This window comes from Capsicum annuum, chromosome 3 (genome assembly GCF_002878395.1).
Source record: "Capsicum annuum cultivar UCD-10X-F1 chromosome 3, UCD10Xv1.1, whole genome shotgun sequence".
Taxonomy (NCBI): Eukaryota; Viridiplantae; Streptophyta; class Magnoliopsida; order Solanales; family Solanaceae; genus Capsicum; species Capsicum annuum.
In genome coordinates, this window is record NC_061113.1 from 229,143,128 (window position 1) to 229,159,973 (window position 16,846).

Sequence of the window (16,846 nt, forward strand, 5' to 3'; positions counted from 1 at the left end):
GTGATAAGACTTGCACACATCTCTTCCTAGACTTGACAACCACTTTTCCTTAAATCAAGGGACCTTGTTTTGTAGAACTAGTAAAGTTAAATCTCACCCTTTTGAGTTTGAAAAGTTGAAAAAGACTACAAGATTTTTACTTTTCCTCTAAAACGAATTGTCTTCCATTTCAAATTATGTGAAGATTAAAATTTCAAATTTGTGACTAAAGTTGTGTGGGACCGAGATCGATTTCATGCTGCCACGTCACCCTAATTACTGTTAACCGTCAATATTAAGCTCAAATTTGGATTTTCTAGTTTCTAATTGTTGATTCTTGGTTTCATTAGTGGATCCTAGAACTAATTAACAAACTAGTAAACTCCTACTAGATTATCAATTAGTCCTTTGAATCCATTGTTCGTATCTACGTTTCTTTTGTGCTTTTTGTCATTTTTAAAATCATAGTACTTCTTGGTTCAAGTTCGGACATTACTTTCCTTGAGTCTTTAAACAAAGAATCCATTCCGACCAAGGAGTAGAATCACCCCTCGACTCATCACGAACTACAAACCGACTTGCAACACTTGTGAATCCAAGTGTTAGACGATTAAGTGTGTGAGTATGTGGTGAGGTTGTTTCGAACTAACTTGTGTTTTGCTTTGTAGGCTTGTTCTTTTTTTTTAGGTACAATTACAAGGAAACCCACGGCTTCAACCTCTAAACCCATGGACAACAATGCCACCAATGTCATTTTGGCCTACCTTGACACTATGTCCCGAGACCTAACTATGGCAAATAAAAGGTTGGATCGTATGGTAAGTCAAAGGGAGAAAGTGGGCTTCCCGGACACACGTCAAGAAAAAGGTCGTAGCTCATGTGAGCTACGAGGTAAAAACGTTATTCCTTACACTCCTACGAACTTAGAATGTTGTGTTGTGTCTAGTAGGAGCCAAGTAGGTGTAGTTACGGCATTGCGAAGGGTAGAGGTGCTCGAGTCTCCTTTTTGTGATACTCTCGGTATTGTTAGGTCGCATGAGGACCAAACTCTTGTTGTAGGTACGCAAGTACTAGTTGATCCTTTAGATGACAAAATTGATTCTCTTCGTGAGAATGATTTGTGTCTATCTAGTGCTAGCACTTATAACTTGACTAAGGTTCCGTTACCAAGTGACGAGAGTATTCACACACTAGTTGACCCTTGTGAAAACCAAGGTGGGTCTACGTTAGTAAATGAGTTGCCAACAACTAGTGAGGTTGTGGATAATGATCAATCGGGTAAAAATAACCTTGACGTGCTTGATTGTTTAGGAAACCCGAATTGTGATTTTCTTGGTAAAGATGGTTTTGAGTGTGATCCCTTTGCTGCCCATGATAGTTTATGTCTATGTGGGGACCACTTTCTTGAAATAGAAGGTGTTGCATTCTTAGAAATTCCATCTACTTCTTCTTTATGTGTTTCCTATGTTAAGCTTACTAGTGTTATTGGACTTGAAACTAGTGAGACATGCATAAAGAGATCATAGTTGGAGTTGACTTGTGTGACACCTTTCTTTATCCTCTGTGTGCTCATGATATTTTTCATAGGGATATAGAGGGTATGACTAATTTTGAAGACGACACTTTAGGGGAAAGTGAGAGTGTCCGAGACCTAAGTCCTTGGTTACTCTACCCATTTGATCCCGACACCATCTTAGGGTGGGAAAGGATTACTCTCAGCCTATTTTCCAGTTGTCTTGATGCTTGGACGAGCCACTTCCTTTGTAACATTTGTACTAATCTTTTCATGCTTAAAACAAAGGACCCGTGGCTATACTTCAAATTTGTTTCACCTCGGCATGGCATGTTGGTATGAGTATTTTGCTAACCCTAACCCTCATGTCATGAGGATGTCCATTTGTTTGTCTTCGCTTCATTTTTTACAAGGAATGGATTCGAGGTGAATCCTTTTTCAAGAAGGGAAGGATGATACGAGTACGAGAAGGTGGACATATGTGAGATGTATTAAATCCAATACTTGGAGTGTGCGAGTGAAGTGCAAAGAAGGGCCTAAATATGCTCCAAAACAATACACAAATAATACTCCAAGGGCACCTACTTGAAGATTTTGGCTAAGGGTTCATCTTGGACATTTCACACTATTTTTGTAACCTAGTATACATAGAACATTTTAGGTCATTTAGACTTAGACTTTAATGATATTTTTAAGTTGTATAACACTTTAAAAGACAAGTCCTCTCTTCTCTTTAGGAGGCAACCCGAAACTAGGGTGATACTAGTATGGAATCACTAGTGTTGCATTCATGGCTTGAGATGTTGGTGTTTAGAGGAGGTAAAGTCCCTCTTGTGTCAATGTAGAATTTAGGTTAACCGTTGTGTGTAGTGCTAAGGGTCCAAAAGTATCACATATTCTTGGGTTCTTAAGATTATACCAACCAAGGTCTAACTATCTATCCTTTGCTCATTTTATTCTTGTAATTATTTGTACTAGTTTGTTCTTATTTCTAGGGAAGCTGTGAGTTGTTGTTACAATATTGTTGTGTTCTTCTTCTTGTTTTGTAACTTAGTTTGGTTGTTGGTTGCCTTGGTGTGTTAAACGTCTTGTAATATCTCCATTCTTGCTCTTATTTATTGAATTCGAGAGTGGTTATCAAAGGGATCCTTGGTTCCTAGAACTTGTGGACTATTTTAGTGTATGATTTGTGTCTTTCCTTGATATTTTGGTATCAAATAAATATCATGAGAATTTTATCTTTTAATAAAATATAAGATTTTGATGTATTTTTGAAATAATATAGTAGGTGACTAACTTCAATTTCTTTTTACAATCATCTTTTCATAGTGTTTTAGTTTTGCTAGAAAAAATGAACACATAATATTTTGTGGTTTTAGATTTGCCTCTTTAGTCCCCCTCCCCTCCCGGCTTGTTGCTTTCCTCTAGTGACATTGAGTAACTAAACAATTAATTTTCTTATTACTTCTTCATTTTCCAAGTTAGGAGTATTTTTGTTTAGAGTTTGTCCTAGTTTTGTGGAAATAGGCTCACGAAGGTAGGGTTTCATGACCAATAATATGTCACAATGATTGATATTTTAGTAGTTAATTAGCACCCCAAGTCTTTGAAAGAATTGTAGTATTCTCCAAATTATAAGCTATATTTGTATTCAGGTATCTACTTGAAAAAATTGTCTAAAATTACCTATATGTATACCAATATATATTCATAGGCATGATTAATCATAATAGGATTGAATTTATGTATCAATTCAACTTGCAAAATCTCTAACTTGTTCTAGCATTACTGGTTGATCATGGTGTAATGCCAACGCCATTGAATTTGAATCCACCAGCACAACACCAATAATCTTTGTATTAGGAGAAACCTTTTTCATATAGGCAGCAATGCCTGCTATAAGACCCCCTCCATCACCAGACATAAATATAGGGATTAATCTCCAATCCAACTGTACCTTTTCTCCATTATGATATCTAGATGATCAAAGGGAGATATGAATGCACGACCTTCTGCTTTGCCCTGAGCTACGAGATATGCTTAACCTTTTTCGTATGTGTCCCCCACACAAACAACAATTCATAGCAACTAATCTCTCAACTGATTTTCACTGCTCAGTGAAAAAGAATATGACTTAGAAATATGGATAATCTTAGAAGTAAAAGAACAAGATGAATTCAAATGGAAGCAATAAAAACTAAGACTGTTTCAATAATCCTAACTTTAATTATGGTGTATTAACAAACATCACAATCATAGCAAACAGCCAACTCTGTTGGCCGCTAATGATTATCTATATTTACTACATGCACCTGGACCAACAAAGAAAAGTAAATCATCTAAAAAGTATTTTCAACGTGTACCTTTCGTTGTTCTATATCATCTACGCCTTCTAAATCAGTGACAAGGGCGCAATGCTTAATCCCAGCACATCGAGCCATCCAAATACCTGTGAAAAAGGTAAACTTGTGGCAACAATATATTGTAAATATAAAATAACAAATAACAACACCTATGAAAGAAGTAAACTTGTGGTAATCAAAAAGAGAACAAAATATAGTTGATCGGTTGCAGATGAAGGAGTACGTACCAATATTGGCTAAAGATGGTACAATGTTATTGAAAAAAACATAAAGAGAAACATAAACCTTTGATTTTTTCTATGGCAATATTCTTGTTTTGATCAAAAATTTTTAGCGGGAAGAAAAATACAAGATAAGAAGAATACTTAGCAACAGAAAAAGTCATATGTTATGTTTGGGTAAACCTTGATCAAAATAATTACTTAAATAGAATTGTAGAGATTTTTAAATAAGATAAAATTCTAATATATTTAGAAGTATTTAATAATATGATTTTTTACCCAAATAAAATAATCAAATCTAAACCCGATACAAGTCAAATTAATTGTGAAAAAATAAATTCACGCCTGTTTAGAGGTTTTTCGTCGATTTTCAAATCTTATTAAACTTAGGATTCCTTTTCCTTTAATTTCCTATGATGTTTTATCATATTTGTATTTTGATTAATATTAGTTTTCCGTATTGGGCCTATGATATTTTAACATATTTGTATTTTGTTTAGTAGCATTAGTTTTTTATATTTGGCCTATTATTGTTCTACTTTAACCTTTAGGGGAAAAAAATCAACAACCTTCTTATTTTTGGAAAAAAAGTCACACACGAAAAAGTGAAAACTCCTAATATGATCATAAATTTAGGAATTCACGTATAAGTAGAAAATGTGCTCCATTTAATTTCTTATATTATTATAGTCAATATTTAATATTATATAATTTAAAAGAAAACATAAAAAGATAATTTTATTTTAAAAAGAGACTTTTATACGTAGAAAATCTTCTCCATTTAATTTCTTATATTATTATAGTCAATATTTAATATTATATAATTTAAAAGAAAAGGTAAAAGATAATTTTGTCTAAAACAGACACTTTTAATGAAGAGCAAATAGTTTAAATCACTTCTTTAAGGGTTTTCACACTTTTAATATGTTATAGATTATAGATATAGATTATACATATATATAGATTATAGATATATAAATTATCACATACATATTGTTGGGCCATTTATTGACATGTATCTACTTTAATTTCTTGTCTTCCAGGAATTGCTATTTTGTATTCTTTTTTATTCAACATTTAATTTACTCATGTTTATACCAATCTTTTAGGTATTAAATTGAGTTTAGGTATAGAATACGTTTATCGGGAATTCTCACTTTGAAATGAATGTATTATATATAATAGTCTTTTGGTTTGCTATATCTGTTTATATTGCATAATTTTTTTTTCCATATTCACATTTCAGAAGAAGAAAAATCTATCTATTATGTGAAAAATGAAGAATAAGAGAAGATTACATATATGGAAACTCTAAAATTTAGCTCTTAATTGATGATGCATGTGTGAAAATTTAATGAATCAGTTAATTTCTGTAAAATGAGAGACGTGAGCTTTAAAAAAGGTAATGAAAAAATTATTAAAAAGTTGATATACAATGAATTTAATTGCAATTCAAATGTTACATCAACAGTAATATAGTAATTAGATGTTTTATAATATTTTGATTTAGTGTAAAAGGTAAAATACTTTTGATAAGTTACAAATACAAAAGAAGAAAAAATATCATTTTCACAATATAATTATATATGTATAATATTTCCTACAATTATAAATATTAATTTTTTTTCCAAAATAAAACAATAAAGACAAATCACAAAAGAAAAAAAAAACAATTGACTAAGCATTGACATCACGCTGACGTCCGCACGAAAAAAGTACTCCCTCCATCTCATGTGTTGTCATTTTCTTTTTTGATCCGTCCCAAAAAAGAATATCATCTTTCCAACTATTTAATGACACCATTCCTATTTTATTTTTAATGGGTCCCACTTGTTAAGAATAGACATCTAAAAACTAAACATTAAATTTGAGTGTAAATACTTTGCTCTTTGTGGGGGAAATATGTAATATTCCCTTATATTTGCTGTTATATATAACCCCTTGGCTTTTACTACATTTTCGTAACATTCCTAACTTTGATGTAAAATTTATTTGTTCAAAATGGATACAACAAATATTAGAGGGAGTAGTATGAGAGGGAATCAAAGGTTAAGTATAAATAGTACTAACTCTATATGGAGAAATGATGGTGTGGAGATTTTTAGTTGTTCGTCGAGAGATGAAGATGATGAAGAGGCTCTTAAAATGGGCAGCTCTTGAAAAACTTCCAACGTTTAATCGTTTAAGAAAAGGTCTCTTGTTTGGATCACAAGGTGTAGCTGATGAAATTGATATACATGATCTGGGTTTTCAAGAAAGAAACAAGTTGGTCGAAACGCTTATGAATGTTTGCGATGATGAGGATAATGAGAAGAAACTCTTGGTGAAACTCAGGCAAAGAACTGATAGGTAAATGAATGTATCTTTTCTTGTCTCCCCGTGTGTGTTGTGCTTCATGGATGAAAATGATCTACATAGGCGAGAGATGATTAATTTTAGTGATGTTATGCATCAGCGATTTATATATATGCTACTATAAAATCAAGAGATCAGACAGTAAGAATTCATATATATAGTCAATCCTACTTACTTAGAATAGCGACGTAGCAGTAGTTATACTGTTGTTTTATCTAAAACAAATTGATATTATATTTAAATGAGACGGACTTAAATAGAGCGGCATTGCAATGAGGATTCATATAGTCATTCCGAGTTGCTTAGAATTGAGAGACAGTAGTAGTTTTTATACTGTTATTTATCTACGGCTAGTTGTTTTTCCCATTGATTCAAGTGTTGTGACAATTCTTTTTACTTTTTTTTTTTTATTTTTTTGCAGAGTTGGGATAGTTTTGCCATCGATAGAAGTAAGATATGAGCATCTAACTGTCGAGGCAGATGCATATATAGGAAGTAGAGCTTTGCCTACATGTACCAACTTCATGACTAATTTGCTTGAGGTAAACATCTAAAAAATAATCTTGATTTCAGATCTCAATTCTGTTTAACAAAAAGGATGTTTGTAACTAACAATTTCATTTGTTTTCATAGGCAATCTTGAACTCGCTCCACATCCTACCAAGTCGAAAGAGCAAACTCACAATTCTTAATGATCATGTGAGTGCTATCATTAAGCCTTGCAGAATGACTTTGCTTTTAGGACCTCCCGGTTCTGGCAAAACTACTCTATCATTAGCTTTAGCCGGAAAGCTTGATCATGCCCTTAAGGTAAGACATGATTTAAGTAATATATATTGACAGTTCTAATTTTATGGTTTTTTTGGTTGTTGTTTTGTGGAAATCAGGTTACTGGAAAAGTGACCTACAATGGACATGAAATGAATGAATTTGTACCACAGAGAACAGCTGCTTATATTAGCCAGTACGATTTACACATTGGAGAAATGACTGTGAGAGAAACCTTGGAATTCTCTGCCAGATGCCAGGGAGTTGGTTCGCGTTATGGTTAGCAATTTATAATATAGTGTTGTTTTTCAACATTTTCGGGTACACAAATCTGTAATTTGACACTATAACTTCAACACTAGTTCAAGTTTAAAACAAGAACACTATGAAGTACAACAACACTCTCAACACAAGATCAAAGTGATCTTTCTAAGAAGTGTTTTATTTTTCCAAAAATTAAGATGAAACAGAAATGTAAAGCCAAGTCCCTCGAATTCACGGAGTGTCCTTAAGGGATAATTCCCCTCACTGTACCCGAGGTTTTGGAATCTTTCTCCCAGGATAAAATGGCTTTCAATCCAACTATAGTGGTACCTCAAATAATTGGATTCATCGAACTCACTCAACGATTTGATTGATCACAAGGAATGTTTTGAAGACAAGAGGAGTTTGTATTTCAGAAAATTTTTCATACCAAAACCTGTGGATAAATGCAAGTTTATATAGCCATCAAGTGCTTCTTCTGAAAGGTGGCAATGGTTCATCCGAAAAGGTGTATCCTTTGGAAGAGTCATGTATGTTCATTCGAGACATTGTGTCTTTTTTTAAACAGACACAACTATCTGAACAGTCACTCCTTTTCCAAAATAATATGTCTTTTCATAAAAGGTTGTGTCCCTCAATTTTCCTTTCACACCAATTGAACCCAACAATCCCCCACATGAATGGGGAATGACTATTCTTTGTAAAACTTTACGAATAAATATGTGATCATCAAGGAAAGACTGATTGCATCAGGATAAGTGGTTTTCTCTTTGAACTTTCCGTAATGAACATGCATCGGATGCACTCGGTCAATCGGTAGATTTGATATCCTTGAACCGTCGAGCTTTAATGTAAACCTAGACAACACATGTCACACAACCAGTCTTTCACCGTTTATGATTCTCACGATTTTGTTCTTTTCAGCCGTGAACACGTCCCGGTTTCATGAGAGCTTAGAGAATAGGCCTTTACTAACATTCTCCTTAGAGCAGCTTCCATTTCGCCCTCACATAGGTAATTTCTAAACGTTTAATCCTATAGATTAAACTATTTGGTCAAATCTGCCAAATTTCGATAATCATTAAAAGACTTTTCACTTTAAGTTTTATCCTTGTTTACTAAATATTGTCTACATCATGAGAATAGGTTGGTATTTTGACAATGTTGAACCTATCAGACAGAACTTTGTTTGATCTCCTTGAACCTAGCTCTTGGGATCTCTAGTTTGCTAGGTAGAGTTACCATTATGCTGACTTGTCCTAGGCATTAAACCCATTCCCTTGGATGTTCTCTCAACTCCTTCTCTAGATAGGCCTTTTGTAAGTGGATCCGACACATTATCCTTTGACTTCACATAGTCGACAGTGATAATTTCACTAGAGAGAAGTTCTCTAACGGTATAATTTCTCCATCTTATGTGATGATATTTACCGTTGTACATCATGTTCTCTGCCCTACCTATCGTCCCTTGGCTATCACAGTGTATACATACTATTGCCACTGGTTTGGGCCAATAAGGAATATCTTCCAAGAAATTTCGGAGCCATTCTGCTTCTTCACTGGCATTATCTAATGCGATAAATTCAGATTTCATTATAGAGCTAGCAATAGAAGTCTCTTTGGATGATTTCCAAGAGACCGGTCCTCCACTGATAATAAATACATATCCACTCGTAGATTTTACTTCGTTTGATCCGGTGATCCAATTTGCATCAATATATCCTTGAAGTACCGCAGGATATTTATTATAATGCAAAGTGTATTCTTGAGTGTATTTAAGATACCCCAAAACTCTTTTCATTGTCATCCAATGAGTTTTATTAGGATAACTGATGTACTGACTCAACTTACTAATAACGCATGCTATGTCTGGTCGTGTACATTCATTATATACATTAAACATCCCAATACTCTTCCATATTCCAATTGTGAGTCACTTTTACCTTCATTCTTTCGAAGTGCAAAGCTCACATACAATGGAGTCTTGGCAATATTGAATTCCATATACTTGAATTTGTCAAGTACCTTTTCGATGTAATAAGACTGTGACAATTCCAACCCTTGTGGAGTTCTATAAATTCTTATCCCTACGTTCACATCCGCAACTCCAAGGTCTTTCATATCGAACTTGCTCTCGAGCATTCGTTTCATTGCATTTATGTCTGAAATGTCTCTACTGATGATCAACATATCATCCACATATAAACACATAATGACTTGGTGATTTGGAGTGTCATTAATATAAACACATTTATCACATTCATTAATTTTGAATCCGTTTGAAAACATGGTTTGGTCAAACTTTGCATGCCATTGCTTAGGTGCTTGTTTTAGTCCATAAAGTGACTTAACAAAGTTGACACACCTTATTTTCTTTTCCTGGAACTACAAAACCCTCAGGTTGTTCCATGTCAATTTCTTCCTCCAATTTTCCATTTAAGAATGCGGTTTTCACATCCATTTGATGGATTTTGAGATCATATACCGCTGCCAAGGCAATTAACATTCGAATCGATGTTATCATTGTTACCGGCGAGTAAGTATCAAAGTAATCAAGGCCTTCTTTTTGTTTGAAGGCTTTTACTACAAGTCTTGTCTTGTATTTGTCAATAGTACCATATGCTTTCATTTTTCTTTTGAAGATCCATTTAGATCCTAAAGGTTTGTTTTCTGGAGGAAGATCAACCAATTCCCACGTATGGTTGCTTAAGATTAAATCAATCTCACTATCGACTGCCTCTTTCCAAAAGGATGAGTCCGAAGATGCCATTACATCATTAAATATTTGAGGCTCATTTTCTAAAAGAAATATTACAAAATTTGATCCAAACAAAGTTAACGTTCTTTGATGTGTACTATGTCTTGGATTCTCATCATTATGTACATTCTCACTTGGTTCATCTTGAGGTTGTTTAGACTCTCCAATAGACTGTTCATGTCTAGTTTTATAAGGATAAATATTTTCAAAGAATTCTGCATTATCTGATTCAATTATCGTATTTTCATTAATATCCGGATTTGACACGAATCTGTAATTTTACACTCTAACTTCAACACTAGTTCAAGTTTAAAATAATAACATTATGAACAATAACAACACCCTCAACACAAAATCAAAGTGATCTTTCTAAAAAGTGTGTTTTATTTTTTCAAAAATTAAGATGAAACAGAAATATAAAGCCAAGTCCCCCGACTTCACGGAGTGTCCTTAAGGAATAATTTCCCTCACTGTACCCGAGGTTTTGAAATCTTCCTCCCAAGATAAAATGGCTTTCAATCCAACTATAGTGGTACCTCAAATAATTGGATTCGTCGAATTCACTCAACGATTTGATTAATCACAAGGAATGTTTTGAAGACAAGAAGAGTTTGTATTTCAGAAAAATTTTCATTCCAAAACCTGTAGATAAATGCAGGTTTATATAGCCATCAAGTGCCCCTTTCGAAAGGTGGCAATGGTTCATCGGAAAGGTGTATCCTTTGGAAGAGTCATGTTTGTTCATTCGAAACATTGTGTCTTTTTCTAAACAGACACAACTATCTAAACAGTCACTCCTTTTCCAAAAAAATATGTCTTTTCATAAAAGGTTGTGTTCCTCAATTTTCCTTTCACACCAATTGAACCCAACAATCCCCTACATGAATGGGGAATGGTTATTCTTTGTAAAACTTTATGGATAAATATGTGATCATCAAACAAAGATTGATTGCATTAGGATAAGTGGGTTTCCCTTTGAACTTTTGTAGTGAACATGCATCGGATGCACTCGGTCAATCGGTAGATTTGATATCTTAGAACCACCGAACTTTAATGTACACCTATAAAACACATGTCACAAAATCAACCTTTTACCATTTATGCTTCTCACCTTTTTTTCTTTTCAGCCATGAACACGTCCCAGTTTCATGAGAGCTTAGAGGATAGGCCTTTACTAACATTTTCCTTGAAGCGGCTTCCACTTCGCCCTCATATAGGTGATTTCTAAATGTTTAATCCTATAGATTAAACTATTTGGTCAAAAATCTGTCAAATTTTGATAATCATTAAAAGACTTTTCACCTTAAGTCTTATCCTTGTTTACTAAACATTGTATACATCATGACAATGGGTTAGTATTTTGATAATGTTGAACCTTTCAGACACAACTTTGTTTGATCTCCTTGAACCTAGCTCTTGGGATCTTCAGTCTGCAAGGTAGATTTACCTCCATGCTGACTTGTCCTAGGCCTTAAAACCATTCCTTTGGATGTTCTCTAAACTCCTTCTCTAGATAGGCCTTTTGTAAGTAGATCCGACACATTATCCATTGAATTCACATAGTCGACAGTGATAATTCCACTAGAGAGAAGTTCTCTAATGGTATTATGTCTCCGTCTTATGTGACAAGATTTTCCATTGTACATCATGCTCCCTGCCCAAGCTATCTCTGCTTGGCTATAACAGTGTATACATACTGGTGCCACTGGTTTGGGCCAATAAATAATATTTTCCAATAAATTCTGAAGTCATTCTGCTTCTTCACTGGCTTTATCTAATGCAATAAATTTAGATTCCACTATAGAGAGCGCAATACAAGTCTATTTGGATGATTTCCAAGAGACCACTCCTCCATCGATAGTAAATACATATCCACTCATGGATTTTACTTCATTCGATCCGGTGATCCAATTTGCATCACTATATCCTTCAAGTACCACAGGATGTTTATTATAATGTAAAGTGTAGTCTTGAGTTTATTTAAGATATCCAAAAACTCTTTTCATTACCATCCAATGAGTTTTATTAGGATTACTCGTGTACCGACTTAACTTACTAATAAGCATGCTATGTCTAGTCGTGTACATTCATTATATACATTAAACATCCCAATACTCTTACGTACTCCAATTGTGAGTCATTTTCACCTTCATTTTTTTGAAGTGCAAAGCTCACATCCAATGGAGTCTTGGCAATATCAAATTCCATATACTTGAATTTGTCAAGTACCTTTTCGATGTAATGAGACTATGACAATGCCAACCCTTGTGGAGTTCTATGAATTCTTATCCCTAAGATCACATCTGCAACTCCAAGGTATTTCATATCGAACTTGCTCTCGAGCATTCATTTCGTTACATTTATGTCTGAAATGTCTCTACTGATGATCAACATATCATCCACATATAAAGACACAATGACTTGGTGATTTGTAATGTTTTTAATATAAACACATTTATCACATTCATTAATTTTGAATCCGTTTGACAACGTGGTTTGGTCAAACTTTGCATGGTATTGCTTAGGTGCTTGTTTTAGTCCATAAAGTGACTTAACAAGTTTACACACCTTATTCGCTTTTCGCTTTTCCTCAAACCACAAAACCCTCAGGTTGCTCCATGTAAATTTCTTTCTCCAATTCTCCATTTAGGAATTTGGTTTTCACATCCATTTGATGGATTTCAAGATCATATACCGCTGCCAAGACAATTAACATTCAAATCAACGTTATCCTTGTTACCGGCAAGTATGTATCAAAGTAATCAAGGCCTTCTTTTTATTTGAAGCTTTTTACTACAAGTCTTGCCTTGTATTTGTCAATAGTACCATCCACTTTTATTTTTCTTTTGAAGATCGATTTAGATCCTAAAGTTTGTTTCCTGGAGGAAGATCAACCAATTCCCATGTATGGTTTCTTAAGATTGAATCAATCGCACTATCGACTGCCTCTTTAACATATACTAACATATATTTTCACGAATGGATTGTTCTGCTTCATTGCGGCTGCTAGAAGGACCATGGGAGTTGCTAATACATTTGGAATGTTTGCTCTGCTTTCACAATTTGCATTGAGTGAATTTGTTCTTTCACGAGGTATATTTGGTGATTGGTATGTTTGTAGAAGCATCTGTCTTGCTTTAATTGATTACTGTTAATAGTCTACTGCTAATGTTGTAGATGATGTGAAGAAATGGTGGATGTGCGGTTATTAGTCTTCACCGCTGATGTATTCTTTGAGTTCAATTCTTGTGAATGAATTTGATGGGAAAAAGTGGAAACAGATTTCACCAAATGGAACTGAGCCACTAAGAGTTGCAGTTGTAAGATCTCGGGGATTCTTCCCAAATGCATATTGGTACTGGATAGGTGTTGGTGCACTTATTGGATTCACAATTATCTTTAACATCTGTTACAGTCTTGCACTCCCATATCTGAACCGTGGGTATCTCTTGAGTTTCTTCAGTAATTTTTATCTAAAAGGTGAAAAGATTGAATGTTTAGTTGAATATATCTGCAGCATTTGGTAAGCCGCAAGCTATGATATCAGAAGGCGGTGAAGATGCCAAATCAACGAGCATTGAGAAAGAAGTGTCCAATGGCGAGGATAAGAATAAGAAAAAAGGAATGGTTCTTCCATTTGAACCGCATTCCATCATCTTCGATGAAGTTATATGCTCTGTTGACATGCCTCAGGTAACTAGCAAAGAATAGCTACTTATCAGAAATTAGAAATTTTAACCCACCATTTCAACAATGCATAATATATAGATATACACCATAAGTTGGTCGCATTCCAACTAGGAGGAGGCACACGTAGACATCACAACTCGCCTCCAATGTGTCAGTTGAACATTTATCTGCCACATCAGTCGGTGTGGGTGTCCATGAGACATAATTGTGCATTTTCAAAGTTGGAGTGTTTAGTTTCCAGTTGAGTCCAAGTTATGGTGTCTATCTATGTGTTATTCCTTTCAACAAATATGTTGCTGAATTTTCCATTGATAACTGCAGGAAATGAAATATCAAGGAGCCACTGATGATAGGTTGGTACTTCTGAAGGAGGGTAAGTGGTGCGTTTAGACCTGGTGTTTTGACCGCTTTGATGGGAGTTAGTGGAGCTGGAAAAACAACATTGATGGATGTATTGGCTGGAAGAAAAACAGGAGGATATATTGAGTGTAGTATCAAGATCTCGGGCTATCCTAAGAAGCAAGAAACATTTGCGCGTATATTTGGATACTGTGAGCAGAATGATATCCATTCACCTTATGTTACAGTTTATGAGTCATTAGTGTTTTCCGCTTGGCTCCGTTTACCTCATGATGTTGATGAAAAGACCAGAAAGGTTGGCTCCTTTTGAAAAAATTTCTTTCACCAAAAATCTGTTGAACACAATAAAGGTTCAAATCATGACATTTACTATTTATTATCCTTGTGTAGATGTTTGTCCAGGAAGTAATGAAACTCGTGGAGCTTACACCATTAAGATCAGCCTTAGTTGGTTTTCCAGGAGTCAACGGTCTCTCAACCGAGCAACACAAAAGGTTGACCATTGGAGTGGAACTATTGGCAAACAGCAAACCCCTCAATCATTTTCATGGATGAACCAACTTCGGGGCTGGATGCAAGAGCTGCTGCAATTGTGATGAGAACTGTTAGGAACACTGTCGACATGGGAAGAACAATTGTCTGTACCATCCATCAGCCTAGTATCGACATTTTTGAAACCTTTGATGAGGTGAATTTAATACCTTTTTAAACTCAGTCAAGCTAATACATGTATTTTTCAGTCTCTTTTGACGTTTAATTTATTATATATACACCACCTTTTGCAGCTAGTTCTAATGAAACGAGGAGGACAAGAAATATATGTTGGTTCTTTGGGTCGCCATTCTTGCCATCTGATCAAATACTTTGAGGTAAGTTGTCTAAGTGAAAAAGACCTTTCCTTTCCTCGATTAGAAGATACTAAGCTAATGTTCTTGTATTCAGTCAATTCCTGAAGTAAGTAAAATTGAAGATGGCTACAATCCAGCAACTTGGATATTAGAAGTCACAAACTCGGCGCATGAAATGATGTCGGGGGTTGATTTTGCTGATTTATACAAGAAATCAGATCTTTACATTAGGAATAAAGTATTGATTAGTGAACTTAGCGTGCCTCTTCCTGTTACAAAAGACCTGCGTTTTGACAATCAATACTCACAACCATTTTGGACTCAATGTATGGCTTGCCTTTGGAAGCAACATCAGTCATACTGGCGTAATCCTACTTAGTCAGATTTCTCTTTACAGTATTCATCGCGCTGGGCATGGGGACAATGTTCTGGGATCTTGGTACTAAAGTGTAAGTCCAAGCATATGACGAAACAAATACTCATATAATCCAGGAAATACTTTTAAATTCATAACGCGGAAAGTTTTTTTCTTTTTACAGAGGTAAGAGCCAAGATCTATTTAATGCTATGGGATCAATGTATGCTCCTATTCTCTTCATTGGTCTTCAACATACATCAGCAGTGATTCCTGTAGTAGCTGTTGAACGTACAATATTTTATCGAAAACGAGCTGCTGGAATGTGTTCTACCATCCCTTATGCCTTTGCACAAGTGAGCTATTTAACTACTTACAAGCCAATTTCTGGTATCTCTTGTAACTTTTTTTTTTCTTTTTAATTTTTCAGGTTTTCATTGAAATTCCATATATCTTTGTGCAAGCTGTTTTCTATGCGTGTCATTGTCTATGCTATGGTTGGATTTGAATGGACAATAACAAAGTTCTTGTGGTACTTGTTCGTCATGTTTTTCACTCTTTTATACTTCACCTTCTATGGTATGATGTCCATTGCTGTTGCGCCAAATCAAAATATCGCGCATATTGTGTCTCTTTTCTTCTATGCAATATGGAATCTTTTCTCAGGATTTATTGTTCCACGACCAGTAAGTTGATGAAACATATCAATTTAGAAAATGACATGTTTTCTTTGTTAAAAAAAACAGCGTATGGCTACTTGGTGGAGATGGTACTATTAGGCCTGTCCCATTGCCTGGACACTATATGGATTGGTGGAATCACAATATGGAGACCTCCAAAACAAAATTACTGATAGTGATGAAACAGTGGAACAATTCTTGAGACGTTACTTCGGGTTCAGGCGTGATTTTCTTGGAGTAGTTGCAGTTGTGATTGCTGCATATGCTGTGGTTTTTGCCTTAATATTTGCTTTCGCTATTAAAGTATGTAACTTCCAGAAAAGATAGATGATAGAGGAGTGAGTGTTTACCTGCTGAAGATCTATATGATGAGAACTGAAATAGAAATGGATTATAGAACTATTTGTATACTGCTTTGAGAATTAATTATATGTTTTCTACGACAACATATTACACAAGGAGTATCATATTATGCAGCTGAATTATCGCTTGTGTCAAATATTCTTATGCCGCTTATGTAGTTTCATGGTTATTTTAACTTTATTTCCTAGATCTCACTTTCTTGTAACATCTAGGTTATCGCTATTGTTGCAGCATCCGAGGGTCGCCATGTATGTACTACTTATGAGCGACTCATTGCTGTACTTTATTGTTGATGTCCTACTTGCTTATGCTATCCATATATATTACAA

The 16,846-nt window shown here is 34.7% G+C and overlaps 1 pseudogene; it reads left to right on the forward strand.

Annotated features, from left to right (window-relative positions):
* The first annotated feature begins 6,074 nt into the window (after window positions 1-6,074).
* On the forward strand, window positions 6,075-16,601 carry LOC107865046 (annotated as a pseudogene).
* The last annotated feature ends 245 nt before the right edge of the window (window positions 16,602-16,846 follow it).